Source organism: Leucopleurus acutus, assembly GCF_964270905.1.
Source record: "Leucopleurus acutus genome assembly, chromosome: 4".
Taxonomy (NCBI): Eukaryota; Metazoa; Chordata; class Mammalia; order Artiodactyla; family Delphinidae; genus Leucopleurus; species Leucopleurus acutus.
The window spans coordinates 106,299,133-106,319,770 of NC_139146.1; positions in this window are offsets into that span (position 1 = coordinate 106,299,133).

Below are 20,638 nucleotides of genomic sequence, written 5' to 3' on the forward strand. Positions count from 1 at the left end.
CCATGGAAACAGTATAGGGCTTGAGGAAATCCCACTGCTTTGTGGCCAGTTCCCATAAACACAAGTTGAACAATGGAACTCAGGGGCAGTAAAATTCACGAAACTGCAGAGTTGAAAATATCTATCACTGAAAAATGTCTTGAGGAAAGTCAGAGAAAAGGATTGGCAAGCAAGGGAGAATGGCAGGAAAGGGATTTGAGGAGGTAGAAAGGACTCGCCATTAAGCACAAGAAAAGGGGCTGAACATTGCCGACATTGCAGTTGGCCAAAAAGGCTGTATGCGTTTTTTTCTGTATATATTCAAGAAAAGGGCATACACTTTTTTAGCCAACCAAACAGGTGGGCACTGGAAATCAATACTACAAAAGATATCACTTCGCATCAGTCAGAAGAGCCATCCTCATAAAGTGTAAACGCCAGAAATGCAGGACAGGGCAAGGAGAAGAGGGAGCCCTGTGAGGCTTATAGTGGAAATGTATATTGCCAACGGCCATTCTGGAGAAGTGTATTGTGTTTACTAAAGCATCTAAAAAATGAGCTACAGAGCATAGGGCACTTGCACTCATGGGCGTATATCTTGGGAAAAACAAAAATCGAGAGGACACAGGCACCCCAATGTTTACTGCCTCTCTGTTTAAAAGATCCTCGACTAGGATATAACTTAAATGTCTCTGGAGGGAAAAAATGAATAGAGATGTGGTACTTATGTAGAGTGGAATATTACTCAGCCTGGAAATCAATGAAATATGGCCAGTTGTAACAACTCCGGAGGAGTTACGTATGATCATTCTAAGTGACATAATTCAAAAAGAAAAAGACACATATCATAAGATATCACTTAAAGGTGGAATCCAAAATGGCTACACATGAAATAAATTACAAAACAAAAACATAGTCAAATATGTAGAAAACACGCGTGAGGCTGCTAAACGGGAAAGGTGGGGAGGGGTGAGGCATCATCCAGGAGGTTGAAATTAGCAAAGATACCATTCCAAATACCAAACTGATAATCAACAAGGCCTACACGGTAGCTAAAAGAACTGCACTCAGCACACTCAAGTCACTGGAAAAGAATATCTATGACTGGTAAGAATCTGAAAAAGAATTTATTGATGTCTCTCTGTACGTGAATCAAGTGGATGTACAGCAGCAAGAAACAGAGCTTTGAAAATCAGCTGTAACCAATATAGTAATAAATTGAAAAAAATAAACGACAGAGAGACAGAGAAAACCTCTTACAACTTTTCCTCAGGGACGGTGATGCAACATGGATTGAACACATCTAGACCCACAGCAGGATGAGACATAAGGCTGGAAACTGTTCGCGCTAAGAGAAATGTGAGGTTGGGTGAGGAAATGCACACCCTTTAAAGTAATACTACCTGGTACCCATTCAATGGGTCCCAAATCTGCAGGTTCAAGGAATCTTCCTACAGCTAAAACATGCATGGAAAACCCAGAGGACTGTACACCATGTGATCGGGAGATGTGTCTAAAATGCACCTCATTTATCCTCTCCTGGTGCTCCTGTTCATCATTCCAGCCACGTTACTTAGAATCTCCCCACTTAGAGAATCAGCACATTTAAACTTCTGTTTCACACATTTTGCAAATTGTGAGGAGGATGAACGGGAACAGGGGGAACCAATGAGAGAATAGTTGTAGGGGTTTGGACGGGTACATGTCACTCTAATTTCCCATTAAGAATAAGAATTAAAAAAAGGCTCAGCCCGCCTCGCCAGAGCCAAAATAGGGCCTGAAGCAATCCTGCGGTTTTGAGGCCAGCTCACAAAAGAGCAACTTAAAAAATGGAGCTCAGGGTCACTGCAATTCACAAACCTGCAGAGTTATAAATGAAAACTAACGTCCAAAAATATGTTGAGGTAAGGCAAAGAAGAGGATCTGAATGCAAGACAGAATTGCAAGAAACAGATTTCAAGAGATAGATTGGACTCGCCTTTAAAGCACATGAAAAGCGACAGAATTTCGACAATGATGCGGTTGGCCCAAAAGGGAGTATGCGTTTTTTCCTGAATATATCCAGGAAAAAACGCATACGCACTTTATGGGCAACCAAGCAAGCAAGCAATGCAAATGTGCACAATAAAGAAGTCTCATTTCCCACTGGTCAAAAGGGCCATCCGAAAAAATTGTAAAAACCAGAAATGCAGGACAGGCCATGGAGAACAGGAAGCCTTTATACGCTGATGGACAGTGTGTGAACTGCCGAGAGCCACTCTGGAGAAGTGTATGGTGGTTCCTAAATCATCTAAAAAACAGAGCGACAGAGCATAGGGCACTTCCAATCACGGGAGTATATCTAGGGAAGTCTAAAAATCAACAAGACACAAGCACACCACAGTTTAGGGCTACTCTGTTTACAAGAACCTCAACTTCAGTACACCTTAAATATCCCAGGAAAGAGAACAATGGATAAAGAAAATGTGGTACTTATGTACAATGGAATATCTCTTCACCATGAAATCAATGTAATAAGGCTAGTAGAAGGATAAAGAGTGGATTGAGGTCCGATAATACTACTTGAAATAAGTCAAACAGAAAAAGAAACATATCATCAGATATCACTTATAGAGGGAGGATAAATATGGCTGCACAAAAAATGAATTACAAAACAGAACAGTGTCTCACATTTAGAAAACACACTTATGTCAGCTTAAGGGGAAAGGAGAGGTGGGGTGATGCATAAAACCAGAGTTTGAAATTAGCACAGATACCGTTCAATAAACCAAAATAGGTATCAGAAAAGATCTACACCTTGCTCAATGAACTGGCCTCAACACACCCTATACACCGCAGAGAAATATATCTGAGTAATAAGAATCTTAAAACCCATGTATTGATATATCTCCATAAGGGAATCAAGTGTGCGCAGAGCGGCACAAACACAGCAGTGAAAATGAGCTAAACCCCTTTATAGAAATAAATTTTAAAACCAAAACGCAGAAACGATGAAAGAGAGAAAAATTCTTACAAAATTCGCTCAGGGGCTGTGATGCAACCTGGAATGACCACATATAAACCCACAGCTGGATAAGACATAAGGCTGGACACTTGGGGCTGAAAGGATTGGTGAGCTTTGGTGAGCAACTGCCGAAAGTTTAATGCAATACTTCATGCTACTCATTCCAAGGGTCCCAACACTCCAGGTTGAAGGGAATCTTCCTACAGCTAAACCATGCATGGGAAATCCAGCAGATGGTATACCATATGATCGGGAAAGGTTTCTAAAACGCACCTCATTTTCCTCTCCTGGGGCTCCGGATCAACATTCCAGCCACTTTACTAACAACATCTCCACATGGAGAGTCAATGCCTTTAAGTTCCGGTATCGCACAATCTGCAGTTAGTGCGGAGGATGAATGGGAATAGGGGGAACCAGTGAGAAAATAGCTGTAGCGGTTTCAATGGGCACATGTCACTCTAATTTCACATCAGGAAGAAGAATTAACCAAAGGCAGAGCAAGGCGTCCCAGAAGAAGAATAGGGCCTGAAGAAATCCTGTGGATATGAGGCAAGATCACAAAAATAAGAGCAGAAAAATGGAGCTAAGGGCCACTGCAATTCAAAAACCTGCAGAGTTATAAAGGCCAACTATTTTCCAAACGTATATTGAGGTAAGGCTATGAAGAGGCACTGAGAGCAAGGCAGAACTGCAGGAAACCGATTTCAGGAGGTAGACTGGAATTGCACTGAAAACATATGAAAAGACTCAGAACGTCGACAATGATGCACTTGGCCAAAAAGGGCGTATGCGTTTTTTCCTGAATATATTCAGGAAAAAACACATACGCCCTTTTTGGCCAACCAAGCAAGCTTGCAAAAGAAATCTGCACTACAATGAAGTCTCACTGCCCCCCAGTCAAAAGGGCCATCTGAAAAAAGTGTAAAATCCAGAAAGGCAGGACAGGCCATGGAGAACTGGGAGCCTTGTTATGCTGATGGGCGGGATGTAAATTGCCAACAGCCACTCTGGAGAAGTGTATGGTGTTTCCTGAAACATCTAAAAAAGAAAGCAACACAGCCTAGGACACTTCCACTTATGGTCCTATAGCTTAGGGAAATTAAACTCAAAAAGACACAGCCACCCCAAACTTTGGGACGGCTCTGTTTACAAGAACCTCGTTTACGGTACAGGTTCAAAATTGCAGAAAGCGAAAAATGCATAAAGAAGTTGTGGTACTTACGTACAATGCAATATCACTCAGCAATGAAATCTATGTCATCAGGCCCATAGCAGCATAATGAGTGGATTCAGGTACGATGATTCTATGTGAAATAATTCACACAGAAAAAGAAACATCATAAGATATCACTACTACATGGAATGTAAACTTGGCTACATAGGAACTGAATTACAAAACAGAACAGGGTCTCTAATGTAGAAAACCAACTTATGCTTGCTTAAGGGGAAAGGTGAGTTGGGGTGCTGCATAAAACCAGAGATTGAAATTAGCACAGATACCGTTCCATAAGCCAAATATGTAATAGACAAGAGCTACTCCTTGCTCAACGAAGAGGACACAACACCCCATATTAAACGCCTAAGAATATACCTGACTAGTAAGAATCTTAAAACCTATGGATTTATATGTCTCCGAAAGAGAATCAAGCGTGTGTACAGCGGCATCTGCGCAGTAGTGATAGGATTGGTGAGGTTCGGTGAGCAAATGCAGACCCTTTGAAGTCATATTGCATGGTACCCATTCCATGGGTCTCAACTCTCCAGGTTTAAGGGATTCTTCCTTCAGCTAAAACATGCATGTGGAACCCAGAGTATGATCCACCGTGTGATCGGGAAACGTGTTCAAATGTGTCTCAGTTTTCGTCCCCTGGTACTCGGGTGCAACATTCCAGACGCTTTACTAACACTCTCCCCACTTGGAGAGTCAGTGCCTTTAACCTCCTGTTTGGCCCAGTTTGCAATTTCTGCGGAAAATGAACAGGAATAGGGAGAACTAATGAGAGACTAGCTGGAGGTGTCTGGACGGGCAAATTTAACTCTCATTTCCCACCAGGAAGAGGAATTAACCAAAGGCTCAGTGTGCCATGCCGGAACCACACTAGGGCCAGAAGCAATCACGCGGTGTTGCGGCCAGCTCACAAGAAAGCGAGTTGAAGAAAGGAGCTCAGGGGCACTGTAATTCACAAACCTGCAGAGTTATAAATGACAGCTATCTTCCAAAAATATATTGAAGGAAGGTTGCCAAGAGGATGTGAAAACGGGGCAGAATTGCAGGAAACCGATTTCAGGAGGTAGACTGGAATTGCATGTAAAGCATAGGAAAAGAGGCAGAACATCCACAATGATGAACTTGGCCAAAAAGTGCGTATGCGTTTTTTCCATTCAGGAAAAAACGCATACGCCCTTTTTGGCCAAACAAGCAAGCTTGCAAAGGAAATCTGCACTACAATGAAGTCTCACTGACCCCCGGTCAAAAGGGCCATCTGAAAAAAGTGTAAAATCCAGAAAGGCAGGACAGGCCATGGAGAACTGGGAGCCTTGTTATGCTGATGGGCGGGATGTAAATTGCCAACAGCCACTCTGGAGAAGTGTATAGTGTTTCCTGAAACATCTAGAAAACAAAGCAACAGCGCCTGGGGCACTTCCACTTATGGTCCTATAGCTTAGGGAAATTAAAATCAAAAAGACACAGCCACCCCAAAGTTTGGGACCGCTCTGTTTACAAGAACATCGTTTACGGTACAAGTTCAATATCACAGAAAGCGAAAAATGGATAAAGAAGTTGTGGTACTTACGTACAATGCAGTATCACTCAGCAATGAAATCTATGTCATCAGGCCCGTAGCAGCATAATGAGTGGATTCAGGTACGATGATTCTAAGTGAAATAAGTCACACAGAAAAAGAAACATCATAAGATATCACTACTACACGGAATGTAAACTTGGCTACACAGGAACTGAATTACAAAACAGAACAGGGTCTCTAATGTAGAAAACCAACTTATGCTTGCTTAAGGGGAAAGGTGAGTTGGGGTGCTGCATAAACCATAGATTGAAATTAGCACAGATAACTTTCCATAAGCCAAATATGTAATAGACAAGAGCTACACCTTGCTCAACGAAGAGGACACAACACCCCATATTAAACGCCTAAGAATATACCTGACTAGTAAGAATCTTAAAACCTATGGATTTATATGTCTCCGAAAGAGAATCAAGAGTGTGTACAGCGGCATAAGCGCAGCATTGATAGGATTGGTGAGGTTCGGTGAGCAAATGCAGACCCTTTGAAGTCATATTGCATGGTACCCATTCCATGGGTCTCAACTCTCCAGGTTTAAGGGATTCTTTCTTCAGCTAAAACATGCATGTGGAACCCAGAGTATGATCCACCATGTGATGGGGAAACGTGTTCAAATGTGTCTCAGTTTTCGTCCCCTGGTACTCGGGTGCAACATTCCAGACGCTTTACTAACACTCTCCCCACTTGGAGAGTCAGTGCCTTTAACCTCCTGTTTGGCCCAGTTTGCAATTTCTGTGGAAAATGAACAGGAATAGGGAGAACCAATGAGAGAGTAGCTGGAGGTGTCTGGACTTGCAAATTTAACTCTCATTTCCCACCAGGAAGAGGAATTAACCAAAGTCTCAGCGTGCCATACCGGAACCACACTAGGGCCTGAAGCAATCCTGCGGTGTTGCGGCCAGCTCACAAGAAAGCGAGTTGAAGAAAGGAGCTCAGAGGCACTGTAATACACAAACCTGCAGAGTTATAAATGACATCTATCGTCCAAAAATATATTGAAGTAAGGCTGTCAAGAGGACTTGAAAGCGGGGCAGAATTGCAGGAAACCGATTTCAGGAGGTAGACTGGAATTGCATGTAAAGCATAGGAAAAGAGGCAGAACGTCCACAATGATGCACTTGGCCAAAAAGGGCGTATGCGTTTTTCCCTGAATATATTCAGGAAAAAACGCTTACGCCCTTTTTGGCCAACCAAGCAAGCTTGCAAAGGAAATCTGCACTACAATGAAGTCTCACTGCCCCCCGGTCAAAAGGGCCATCTGATAAAAGTGTAAAATCCAGAAAGGCAGGACAGGCCATGGAGAACTGGGAGCCTTGTTATGCTGATGGGCGGGATGTAAATTGCCAACAGCCACTCTGGAGAAGTGTATGGTGTTTCCTGAAACATCTAGAAAACAAAGCAACAGAGCCTGGGGCACTTCCACTTATGGTCCTATAGCTTAGGGAAATTAAAATCAAAAAGACACAGCCACCCCAAAGTTTGGGACCGCTCTGTTTACAAGAACCTCGTTTACGGTACAAGTTCAATATCGCAGAAAGCGAAAAATGGATAAAGAAGTTGTGTTACTTACGTTCAATGCAATATCACTCAGCAATGAAATCTATGTCATCAGGCCCGTAGCAGCATAATGAGTGGATTCAGGTACGATGATTCTAAGTGAAATAAGTCACGCAGAAAAAGAAACATCATAAGATATCACTACTACACGGAATGTAAAGTTGGCTACACAGGAACTGAATTACAAAACAGAACAGGGTCTCTAATGTAGAAAACCAACTTATGCTTGCTTAAGGGGAAAGGTGAGTTGGGGTGCTGTATAAAACCAGAGATTGAAATTAGCAGAAATACCGTTCCATAAGCCAAATATGTAATAGACAAGAGCTACTCCTTGCTCAACGAAGAGGACACAACACCCCATATTAAATGCCTAAGAATATACCTGACTAGTAAGAATCTTAAAACCTATGGATTTATATGTCTCCGAAAGAGAATCAAGCGTGTGTACAGCGGCATCTGCGCAGTAGTGATAGGATTGGTGAGGTTCGGTGAGCAAATGCAGACCCTTTGAAGTCATATTGCATGGTACCCATTCCATGGGTCTCAACTCTCCAGGTTTAAGGGATTCTTCCTTCAGCTAAAACATGCATGTGGAACCCAGAGTATGATCAACCGTGTGATCGGGAAACGTGTTCAAATGTGTCTCAGTTTTCGTCCCCTGGTACTCGGTTGCAACATTCCAGACGCTTTACTAACACTCTCCCCACTTGGAGAGTCAGTGCCTTTAACCTCCTGTTTGGCCCAGTTTGCAATTTCTGCGGAAAATGAACAGGAATAGGGAGAACCAATGAGAGACTAGCTGGAGGTGTCTGGACGGGCAAATTTAACTCTCATTTCCCACCAGGAAGAGGAATTAACCAAAGGCTCAGTGTGCAATGCCAGAACCACACTAGGGCCAGAAGCAATCATGCGGTGTTGCGGCCAGCTCACAAGAAAGCGAGTTGAAGAAAGGAGCTCAGGGGCACTGTAATTCACAAACCTGCAGAGTTATAAATGACAGCTATCTTCCAAAAATATATTGAAGGAAGGTTGCCAAGAGGATGTGAAAACGGGGCAGAATTGCAGGTAACCGATTTCAGGAGGTAGACTGGAATTGCATGTAAAGCATAGGAAAAGAGGCAGAACGTCCACAATGATGAACTTGGCCAAAAAGTGCGTATGGGTTTTTTCCATTCAGGAAAAAACGCATACGCCCTTTTTGGCCAACCAAGCAAGCTTGCAAAGGAAATCTGCACTACAATGAAGTCTCACTGCCCCCCGGTCAAAAGGGCCATCAGAAAAAACTGTAAAATCCAGAAAGGCAGGACAGGCCATGGAGAACTGGGAGCCTTGTTATGCTGATGGGCGGGATGTAAATTGCCAACAGCCACTCTGGAGAAGTGTATGGTGTTTCCTGAAACATCTAGAAAACAAAGCAACAGCGCCTGGGGCACTTCCACTTATGGTACTATAGCTTAGGGAAATTAAAATCAAAAAGACACAGCCACCCCAAAGTTTGGGACCGCTCCGTTTACAAGAACATCGTTTACGGTACAAGTTCAATATCACAGAAAGCGAAAAATGGATAAAGAAGTTGTGGTACTTACGTACAATGCAGTATCACTCAGCAATGAAATCTATGTCATCAGGCCTGTAGCAGTATAATGAGTGGATTCAGGTACGATGATTCTAAGTGAAATAAGTCACACAGAAAAAGAAACATCATAAGATATCACTACTACACGGAATGTAAACTTGGCTACACAGGAACTGAATTACAAAACAGAACAGGGTCTCTAATGTAGAAAACCAACTTATGCTTGCTTAAGGGGAAAGGTGAGTTGGGGTGCTGCATAAACCAGAGATTGAAATTAGCACAGATAACTTTCCATAAGCCAAATATGTAATAGACAAGAGCTACTCCTTGCTCAACGAAGAGGACACAACACCCCATATTAAACGCCTAAGAATATACCTGACTAGTAAGAATCTTAAAACCTATGGATTTATATGTCTCCGAAGGAGAATCAAGCATGTGTACAGCGGCATAAGGGCAGCAGTGATAGGATTAGTGAGGTTCGGTGAGCAAATGCAGACCCTTTGAAGTCATATTGCATGGTACCCATTCCATGGGTCTCAACTCTCCAGGTTTAAGGGATTCTTCCTTCAGCTAAAACATGCATGTGGAACCCAGAGTATGATCCACCGTGTGATCGGAAAACGTGTTCAAATGTGTCTCAGTTTTCGTCCCCTGGTACTCGGGTGCAACATTCCAGACGATTTACTAACACTCTCCCCACTTGGAGAGTCAGTGCCTTTAACCTCCTGTTTGGCCCAGTTTGCAATTTCTGCGGAAAATGAACAGGAATAGGGAGAACCAATGAGAGACTAGCTGGAGGTGTCTGGACGGGCAAATTGAACTCTCATTTCCCACCAGGAAGAGGAATTAAGCAAAGGCTCAGTGTGCCATGCCGGAACCACACTAGGGCCTGAAGCAATCCTGCGGTGTTGCGGCCAGCTCACAAGAAAGCGAGTTGAAGAAAGGAGCTCAGAGGCACTGTAATACACAAACCTGCAGAGTTATAAATGACAGCTATCGTCCAAAAATATATTGAAGGAACGCTGCCAAGAGGACTTGAAAGCGGGGCAGAATTGCAGGAAACCGATTTCAGGAGGTAGACTGGAATTGCATGTAAAGCATAGGAAAAGAGGCAGAACGTCCACAATGATGCACTTGGCCAAAAAGGGCGTATGCATTTTTCCTGAATATATTCTGGAAAAAACGCATACGCCCTTTTTGGCCAACCAAGCAAGCTTGCAAAGGAAATCTGCACTACAATGAAGTCTCACTGCCACCCGGTCAAAAGGGCCATCTGAAAAAAGTGTAAAATCCAGAAAGGCAGGACAGGCCATGGAGAACTGGGAGCCTTGTTATGCTGATGGGCGGGATGTAAATTGCCAACAGCCACTCTGGAGAAGTGTATGGTGTTTCCTGAAACATCTAGAAAACAAAGCAACACAGCCTAGGGCACTTCCACTTATGGTCCTATAGCTTAGGGAAATTAAAATCAAAAAGACACAGCCACCCCAAAGTTTGGGATGGCTCTGTTTACAACAACCTCGTTTACTGTACAAGTTCAATATCGCAGAAAGCGAAAAATGGATAAAGAAGTTGTGGTACTTACGTACAATGCAATATCACTCAGCAATGAAATCTATGTCATCAGGCCCGTAGCAGCATAATGAGTGGATTCAGGTACGATGATTCTAAGTGAAATAAGTCACGCAGAAAAAGAAACATCATAAGATATCACTACTACACGGAATGTAAACTTGGCTACACAGGAACTGAATTACAAAACAGAACAGGGTCTCTAATGTAGAAAACCAACTTATGCTTGCTTAAGGGGAAAGGTGAGTTGGGGTGCAGCATAAAACCAGAGATTTAAATTAGCACAGATACCGTTCCATAAGCCAAATATGTAATAGACAAGAGGTACTCCTTGCTCAATGAAGAGGACACAACACCCCATATTAAATGCCTAAGAATATACCTGACTAGTAAGAATCTTAAAACCTATGGATTTATATGTCTCCGAAGGAGAATCAAGCATGTGTACAGCGGCATAAGGGCAGCAGTGATAGGATTAGTGAGGTTCGGTGAGCAAATGCAGACCCTTTGAAGTCATATTGCATGGTACCCATTCCATGGGTCTCAACTCTCCAGGTTTAAGGGATTCTTCCTTCAGCTAAAACATGCGTGTGGAACACAGAGTATGATCCACCGTGTGATCAGGAAACGTGTTCAAATGTGTCTCAGTTTTTGTCCCCTGGTACTCGGGTGCAACATTCCAGACGCTTTACTAACACTCTCCCCACTTGGAGAGTCAGTGCCTTTAACCTCCTGTTTGGCCCAGTTTGCAATTTCTGCGGAAAATGAACAGGAATAGGGAGAACCAATGAGAGACTAGCTGGAGGTGTCTGGACGGGCAAATTTAACTCTCATTTCTCACCAAGAAGAGGAATTAACCAAAGGCTCAGTGTGCCATGCCGGAACCACACTAGGGCCAGAAGCAATCATGCGGTGTTGCGGCCAGCTCACAAGAAAGCGAGTTGAAGAAAGGAGCTCAGGGGCACTGTAATTCACAAACCTGCAGAGTTATAAATGACAGCTATCTTCCAAAAATATATTGAAGGAAGGTTGCCAAGAGGATGTGAAAACGGGGCAGAATTGCAGGAAACCGATTTCAAGAGGTAGACTGGAATTGCATGTAAAGCATAGGAAAAGAGGCAGAACGTCCACAATGATGAACTTGGCCAAAAAGTGCGTATGCGTTTTTTCCATTCAGGAAAAAACGCATACGCCCTTTTTGGCCAACCAAGCAAGCTTGCAAAGGAAATCTGCACTACAATGAAGTCTCACTGCCCCCCAGTCAAAAGGGCCATCTGAAAAAACTGTAAAATCCAGAAAGGCAGGACAGGCCATGGAGAACTGGGAGCCTTGTTATGCTGATGGGCGGGATGTAAATTGCCAACAGCCACTCTGGAGAAGTGTATGGTGTTTCCTGAAACATCTAGAAAACAAAGCAACAGCGCCTGGGGCACTTCCACTTATGGTCCTATAGCTTAGGGAAATTAAAATCAAAAAGACACAGCCACCCCAAAGTTTGGGACCGCTCTGTTTACAAGAACATCGTTTACGGTACAAGTTCAATATCACAGAAAGCGAAAAATGGATAAAGAAGTTGTGGTACTTACGTACAATGCAGTATCATTCAGCAATGAAATCTATGTCATCAGGCCCGTAGCAGCATAATGAGTGGATTCAGGTACGATGATTCTAAGTGAAATAAGTCACACAGAAAAAGAAACATCATAAGATATCACTACTACACGGAATGTAAACTTGGCTACACAGGAACTGAATTACAAAACAGAACAGGGTCTCTAATGTAGAAAACCAACTTATGCTTGCTTAAGGGGAAAGGTGAGTTGGGGTACTGCATAAACCAGAGATTGAAATTAGCACAGATACCGTTCCATAAGCCAAATATGTAATAGACAAGAGCTACTCCTTGCTCAACGAAGAGGACACAACACCCCATATTAAACGCCTAAGAATATACCTGACTAGTAAGAATCTTAAAACCTATGGATTTATATGTCTCCGAAAGAGAATCAAGCGTGTGTACAGCGGCATAAGCGCAGCATTGATAGGATTGGTGAGGTTCGGTGAGCAAATGCAGACCCTTTGAAGTCATATTGCATGGTACCCATTCCATGGGTCTCAACTCTCCAGGTTTAAGGGATTCTTCCTTCAGCTAAAACATGCATGGGGAACCCAGAGTATGATCCACCGTGTGATCGGGAAACGTGTTCAAATGTGTCTCAGTTTTCGTCCCCTGGTACTCGGGTGCAACATTCCAGACGCTTTACTAACACTCTCCCCACTTGGAGAGTCAGGGCCTTTAACCTCCTGTTTGGCCCAGTTTGCAATTTCTGCGGAAAATGAACAGGAATAGGGAGAACCATTGAGAGACTAGCTGGAGGTGTCTGGACGGGCAAATTTAACTCTCATTTCCCACCAGGAAGAGGAATTAACCAAAGGCTCAGTGTGCCATGCCGGAACCACACTAGGGCCTGAAGCAATCCTGCGGTGTTGCGGCCAGCTCACAAGAAAGCGAGTTGAAGAAAGGAGCTCAGAGGCACTGTAATACACAAACCTGCAGAGTTATAAATGACAGCTATCGGCCAAAAATATATTGAAAGAAGGCTGCCAAGAGGACTTGAAAGCGGGGCAGAATTGCAGGAAACCGATTTCAGGAGGTAGACTGGAATTGCATGTAAAGCATAGGAAAAGGGGCAGAACGTCCACAATGATGCACTTGGCCAAAAAGGGCGTATGCGTTTTTTCCTGAATATATTCATGAAAAAACGCATACGCCCTTTTTGGCCAACCAAGCAAGCTTGCAAAGGAAATCTGCACTACAATGAAGTCTCACTGCCACCCGGTCAAAAGGGCCATCTGAAAAAAGTGTAAAATCCAGAAAGGCAGGAGAGTCCATGGAGAACTGGGAGCCTTGTTATGCTGATGGGCGGGATGTAAATTGCCAGCAGCCACTCTGGAGAAGTGTATGGTGTTTCCTGAAACATCTAGAAAACAAAGCAACAGAGCCTAGGGCACTTCCACTTATGCTCCTATAGCTTAGGGAAATTAAAATCAAAAAGACACAGCCACCCCAAAGTTTGGGACTGCTCTGTTTACAAGAACCTCGTTTACTCTACAAGTTCAATATCACAGAAAGCGAAAAAAGGATAAAGAAGTTGTGGTACTTACGTACAATGCAATATCACTGAGCAATGAAATCTATGTAATCAGGCCCATAGCAGCATAATGAGTGGATTCAGGTACGATGATTCTAAGTGAAATAAGTCACGCAGAAAAAGAAACATCATAAGATATCACTACTACAAGGAATGTAAACTTGGCTACACAGGAACTGAATTACAAAACAGAACAGGGTCTCTAATGTAGAAAACCAACTTATGCTTGCTTAAGGGGAAAGGTGAGTTGGAGTGCTGCATAAACCAGAGATTGAAATTAGCACAGATACCGTTCCATAAACCAAATATGTAATAGACAAGAGCTACTCCTTGCTCAACGAAGAGGACACAACACCGCATATTAAACCCCTAAGAATATACCTGGCTAGTAAGAATCTTAAAACCTATGGATTTATATGTCTCCGAAAGAGAATCAAGCGTGTGTACAGCGGCATAAGCACAGCAGTGATAGGATTGGTGAGGATCGGTGAGCAAATGCAGACCCTTTGAAGTCATATTACATGGTACCCATTCCATGGGTCTCAACTCTCCAGGTTTAAGGGATTCTTCCTTCAGCTAAAACATGCATGTGGAACCCAGAGTATGATCCACCGTGTGAACGGGAAACGTGTTCAAATGTGTCTCAGTTTTCGTCCCCTGGTACTCGGGTGCAACATTCCAGACGCTTTACTAACACTCTCCCCACTTGGAGAGTGAGTGCCTTTAACCTCCTGTTTGGCCCAGTTTGCAATTTCTGCGGAAAATGAACAGGAATAGGGAGAACCAATGAGAGACTAGCTGGAGGTGTCTGGACGGGCAAATTTAACTCTCATTTCCCACCAAGAAGTGGAATTAACCAAAGGCACAGCGTGCCATGCCGGAACCACACTAGGGCCTGAAGCAATCATGCGGTGTTGCGGCCAGCTCACAAGAAAGCGAGTTGAAGAAAGGAGCTCAGGGGCACTGTCATTCACAAACCTGCAGAGTTATAAATGACAGCTATCGTACAAAAATATAATGAAGGAAGGCTGCCAAGAGGACTTGAAAGCGGGACAGAATTGCAGGAAAACGATTTCAGGAGGTAGACTGGAATTGCATGTAAAGCATAGGAAAAGAGGCAGAACGTCCACAATGATGCACTTGGCCAAAAAGGGCGTATGCATTTTTTCCTGAATATATTCTGGAAAAAACGCATACGCCCTTTTTGGCCAACCAAGCAAGCTTGCAAAGGAAATCTGCACTACAATGAAGTCTCACTGCCACCCGGTCAAAAGGGCCATCTGAAAAAAGTGTAAAATCCAGAAAGGCAGGACAGGCCATGGAGAACTGGGAGCCTTGTTATGCTGATGGGCGGGATGTAAATTGCCAACAGCCACTCTGGAGAAGTGTATGGTGTTTCCTGAAACATCTAGAAAACAAAGCAACAGTGCCTGGGGCACATCCACTTATGGTCCTATAGCTTAGGGAAATTAAAATCAAAAAGACACAGCCACCCCAAAGTTTGGGACGGCTCTGTTTACAAGAACCTCGTTTACTGTACAAGTTCAATATCGCAGAAAGCGAAAAATGGATAAAGAAGTTGTGGTACTTACGTACAATGCAATATCACTCAGCAATGAAATCTATGTCATCAGGCCCGTAGCAGAATAATGAGTGGATTCAGGTACGATGATTCTAAGTGAAATAAGTCACGCAGAAAAAGAAACATCATAAGATATCACTACTACACGGAATGTAAACTTGGCTACACAGGAACAGAATTACAAAACAGAACAGGGTCTCAAATGTAGAAAACCAACTTATGCTTGCTTAAGGGGAAAGGTGAGTTGGGGTGCTGCATAAAACCAGAGATTGAAATTAGCACAGATACCGTTCCATAAGCCAAATATGTAATAGACAAGAGCTACTCCTTGCTCAACGAAGAGGACACAACACCCCATATTAAACGCCTAAGAATATACCTGACTAGTACGAATCTTAAAACCTATGGATTTATATGTCTCGGAAAGAGAATCAAGCGTGTTTACAGCGGCATAAGCGCAGCATTGATAGGATTGGTGAGGTTCGGTGAGCAAATGCAGACCCTTTGAAGTCATATTGCATGGTACCCATTCCATGGGTCTCAACTCTCCAGGTTTAAGGGATTCTTCCTTCAGCTAAAACATGCATGGGGAACCCAGAGTATGATCCACCGTGTGATCGGGAAACGTGTTCAAATGTGTCTCAGTTTTCGTCCCCTGGTACTCGGGTGCAACATTCCAGACGCTTTTCTAACACTCTCCCCACTTGGAGAGTCAGTGCCTTTAACCTCCTGTTTGGCCCAGTTTGCAATTTCTGCGGAAAATGAACAGGAATAGGGAGAACCAATGAGAGACTAGCTGGAGGTGTCTGGACGGGCAAATTTAACTCTCATTTCCCACCAGGAAGAGGAATTAACCAAAGGCTCAGCGTGCCATGCCGGAACCACACTAGGGCCTGAAGCAATCCTGTGGTGTTGCAGCCAGCTCACAAGAAAGTGAGTTGAAGAAAGGAGCTCAGGGGCACTGTCATTCACAAACCTGAAGAGTTATAAATGACAGCTATCCTCCAAAAATATATTGAAGGAAGGCTGCCAAGAGGACTTGAAAGCGGGGCAGAATTGCAGGAAACCGATTTCTGGAGGTAGACTGGAATTGCATGTAAAGCATAGGAAAAGAGAAAGAACGTCCACAATGATGCACTTGGCCAAAAAGGGCGTATGCGTTTTTTCCTGAATATATTCATGAAAAAACGCATACGCCCTTTTTGGCCAACCAAGCAAGCTTGCAAAGCAAATCTGCACTAAAATGAAGTCTCACTGCCCCCCGGTCAAAAGGGCCATCTGAAAAAAGTGTAAAATCCAGAAAGGCAGGACAGGCCATGGAGAACTGGGAGCCTTGTTATGCTGATGGGCGGGATGTAAATTGACTACAGCCACTCTGGAGAAGTGTATGGTGTTTCCTGAAACATCTAGAAAACAAAGCAACAGAGCCTAGGGCACTTCCACTTATGTTCCTATAGCTTAGGGAAATTAAAATCAAAAAGACACAGCCACCCCAAAGTTTGGAACGGCTCTGTTTACAAGAACCTCGTTTACTGTACAAGTTCAATATCGCAGAAAGCGAAAAATGGATAAAGAAGTTGTGGTACTTACGTACAATGCAATATCACTCAGCAATGAAATCTATGTCATCAGGCCCGTAGCAGCATAATGAGTGGATTCAGGTACGATGATTCTAAGTGAAATAAGTCACACAGAAAAAGAAACATCATAAGATATCACTACTACACGGAATGTAAAGTTGGCTACACAGGAACTGAATTACAAAACAGAACAGGGTCTCTAATGTAGAAAACCAACTTATGCTTGCTTAAGGGGAAAGGTGAGTTGGGGTGCTGTATAAAACCAGAGATTGAAATTAGCAGAAATACCGTTCCATAAGCCAAATATGTAATAGACAAGAGCTACTCCTTGCTCAATGAAGAGGACACAACACCCCATATTAAACGCCTAAGAATATACCTGACTAGTAAGAATCTTAAAACCTATGGATTTATATGTCTCCGAAAGAGAATCAAGCGTGTGTACAGCGGCATAAGCGCAGCATTGATAGGATTGGTGAGGTTCGGTGAGCAAATGCAGACCCTTTGAAATCATATTGCATGGTACCCATTCCATGGGTCTCAACTCTCCAGGTTTAAGGGATTCTTCCTTCAGCTAAAACATGCATGGGGAACCCAGAGTATGATCCACCGTGTGATCGGGAAACGTGTTCAAATGTGTCTCAGTTGTCGTCCCCTGGTACTCGGGTGCAACATTCCAGACGCTTTACTAACACTCTCCCCACTTGGAGAGTCAGGGCCTTTAACCTCCTGTTTGGCCCAGTTTGCAATTTCTGCGGAAAATGAACAGGAATAGGGAGAACCAATGAGAGACTAGCTGGAGGTGTCTGGACGGGCAAATTTAACTCTCATTTCCCACCAGGAAGAGGAATTAACCAAAGGCTCAGTGTGCCATGCCGGAACCACACTAGGGCCTGAAGCAATCCTGCGGTGTTGCGGCCAGCTCACAAGAAAGCGAGTTGAAGAAAGGAGCTCAGAGGCACTGTAATACACAAACCTGCAGAGTTATAAATGACAGCTATCGGCCAAAAATATATTGAAGGAAGGCTGCCAAGAGGACTTGAAAGCGGGGCAGAATTGCAGGAAACCGATTTCAGGAGGTAGACTGGAATTGCATGTAAAGCATAGGAAAAGAGGCAGAACGTCCACAATGATGCACTTGGCCAAAAAGGGCGTATGCGTTTTTTCCTGAATATATTCAGGAAAAAACGCATACGCCCTTTTTGGCCAACCAAGCAAGCTTGCAAAGGAAATCTGCACTACAATGAAGTCTCACTGCCACCTGGTCAAAAGGGCCATCTGAAAAAAGTGTAAAATCCAGAAAGGCAGGACAGGCCATGGAGAACTGGGAGCCTTGTTATGCTGATGGGCGGGATGTAAATTGCCAACAGCCACTCTGGAGAAGTGTATGGTGTTTCCTGAAACATCTAGAAAACAAAGCAACAGTGCCTGGGGCACATCCACTTATGGTCCTATAGCTTAGGGAAATTAAAATCAAAAAGACACAGCCACCCCAAAGTTTGGGACGGCTCTGTTTACAAGAACCTCGTTTACTGTACAAGTTCAATATCGCAGAAAGCGAAAAATGGATAAAGAAGTTGTGGTACTTACGTTCAATGCAATATCACTCAGCAATGAAATCTATGTCATCAGGCCCGTAGCAGCATAATGAGTGGATTCAGGTACGATGATTCTAAGTGAAATAAGTCACGCAGAAAAAGAAACATCATAAGATATCACTACTACACGGAATGTAAACTTGGCTACACAGGAACTGAATTACAAAACAGAACAGGGTCTCAAATGTAGAAAACCAACTTATGCTTGCTTAAGGGGAAAGGTGAGTTGGGGTGCGGCATAAAACCACAGATTGAAATTAGCACAGATACCGTTCCATAAGCCAAATATGTAATAGACAAGAGCTACTCCTTGCTCAACGAAGAGGACACAACACCCCATATTAAACGCCTAAGAATATACCTGACTAGTACGAATCTTAAAACCTATGGATTTATATGTCTCGGAAAGAGAATCAAGCGTGTTTACAGCGGCATAAGCGCAGCATTGATAGGATTGGTGAGGTTCGGTGAGCAAATGCAGACCCTTTGAAGTCATATTGCATGGTACCCATTCCATGGGTCTCAACTCTCCATGTTTAAGGGATTCTTCCTTCAGCTAAAACATGCATGTGGAACCCAGAGTATGATCCACCGTGTGATCGGGAAACGTGTTCTAATGTGTCTCAGTTTTCGTCCCCTGGTACTCGGGTGCAACATTCCAGACGCTTTACTAACACTCTCCCCACTTGGAGAGTCAGTGCCTTTAACCTCCTGTTTGGCCCAGTTTGCAATTTCTGCGGAAAATGAACAGGAATAGGGAGAACCAATGAGAGACTAGCTGGAGGTGTCTGGACGGGCAAATTTAACTCTCATTTCCCACCAGGAAGAGGAATTAACCAAAGGCTCAGCGCGCCATGCCGGAACCACACTAGGGCCTGAAGCAATCCTGTGGTGTTGCGGCCAGCTCACAAGAAAGCGAGTTGAAGAAAGGAGCTCAGGGGCACTGTCATTCACAAACCTGCAGAGTTATAAATGACAGCTATCGTCCAAAAATATATTGAAGGAAGGCTGCCAAGAGGACTTGAAAGCGGGGCAGAATTGCAGGAAACCGATTTCTGGAGGTAGACTGGAATTGCATGTAAAGCATAGGAAAAGAGACAGAACGTCCACAATGATGCACTTGGCCAAAAAGGGCGTATGCGTTTTTTCCTGAATATATTCATGAAAAAACGCATACGTCCTTTTTGGCCAACCAAGCAAGCTTGCAAAGCAAATCTGCACTAAAATGAAGTCTCACTGCCCCCCGGTCAAAAGGGCCATCTGAAAAAAGTGTAAAATCCAGAAAGGCAGGACAGGCCATGGAGAACTGGGAGCCTTGTTATGCTGATGCGCGGGATGTAAATTGACTACAGCCACTCTGGAGAAGTGTATGGTGTTTCCTGAAACTTCTAGAAAACAAAGCAAAAGAGCCTAGGGCACTTCCACTTATGGTCCTATAGCTTATGGAAATTAAAATCAAAAAACCACAGCCACCCCAAAGTTTGGGACGGCTCTGTTTACAAGAACCTCGTTTACTGTACAAGTTCAATATCGCAGAAAGCGAAAAATTGATTAAGAAGTTGTGGTACTTACGTACAATGGAATATCACTCAGCAATGAAATCTATGTCATCAGGCCCGTAGCAGCATAATGAGTGGATTCAGGTACGATGATTCTATGTGAAATAAGTCACACAGAAAAAGAAACATCATAAGATATCACTACTACACGGAATGTAAACTTGGCTACACAGGAACTGAATTACAAAACAGAACAGGGTCTCTAATGTAGAAAACCAACTTATGCTTGCTTAAGGGGAAAGTTGAGTTGGGGTGCTGCATAAAACCAGAGATTGAAATTAGCACAGATACCGATCCATAAGCCAAATATGTAATAGACAAGAGCTACTCCTTGCTCAACGAAGAGGACACAACACCCCATATTAAACGCCTAAGAATATACCTGACTAGGAAGAATCTTAAAACCTATGGATTTATATGTCTCCGAAAGAGAATCAAGAGTGTGTACAGCGGCATAAGCGCAGCATTGATAGGATTGGTGAGGTTCGGTGAGCAAATGCAGACCCTTTGAAGTCATATTGCATGGTACCCATTCCATGGGTCTCAACTCTCCAGGTTTAAGGGATTCTTTCTTCAGCTAAAACATGCATGTGGAACCCAGAGTATGATCCACCATGTGATGGGGAAACGTCTTCAAATGTGTCTCAGTTTTCGTGCCCTGGTACTCGGGTG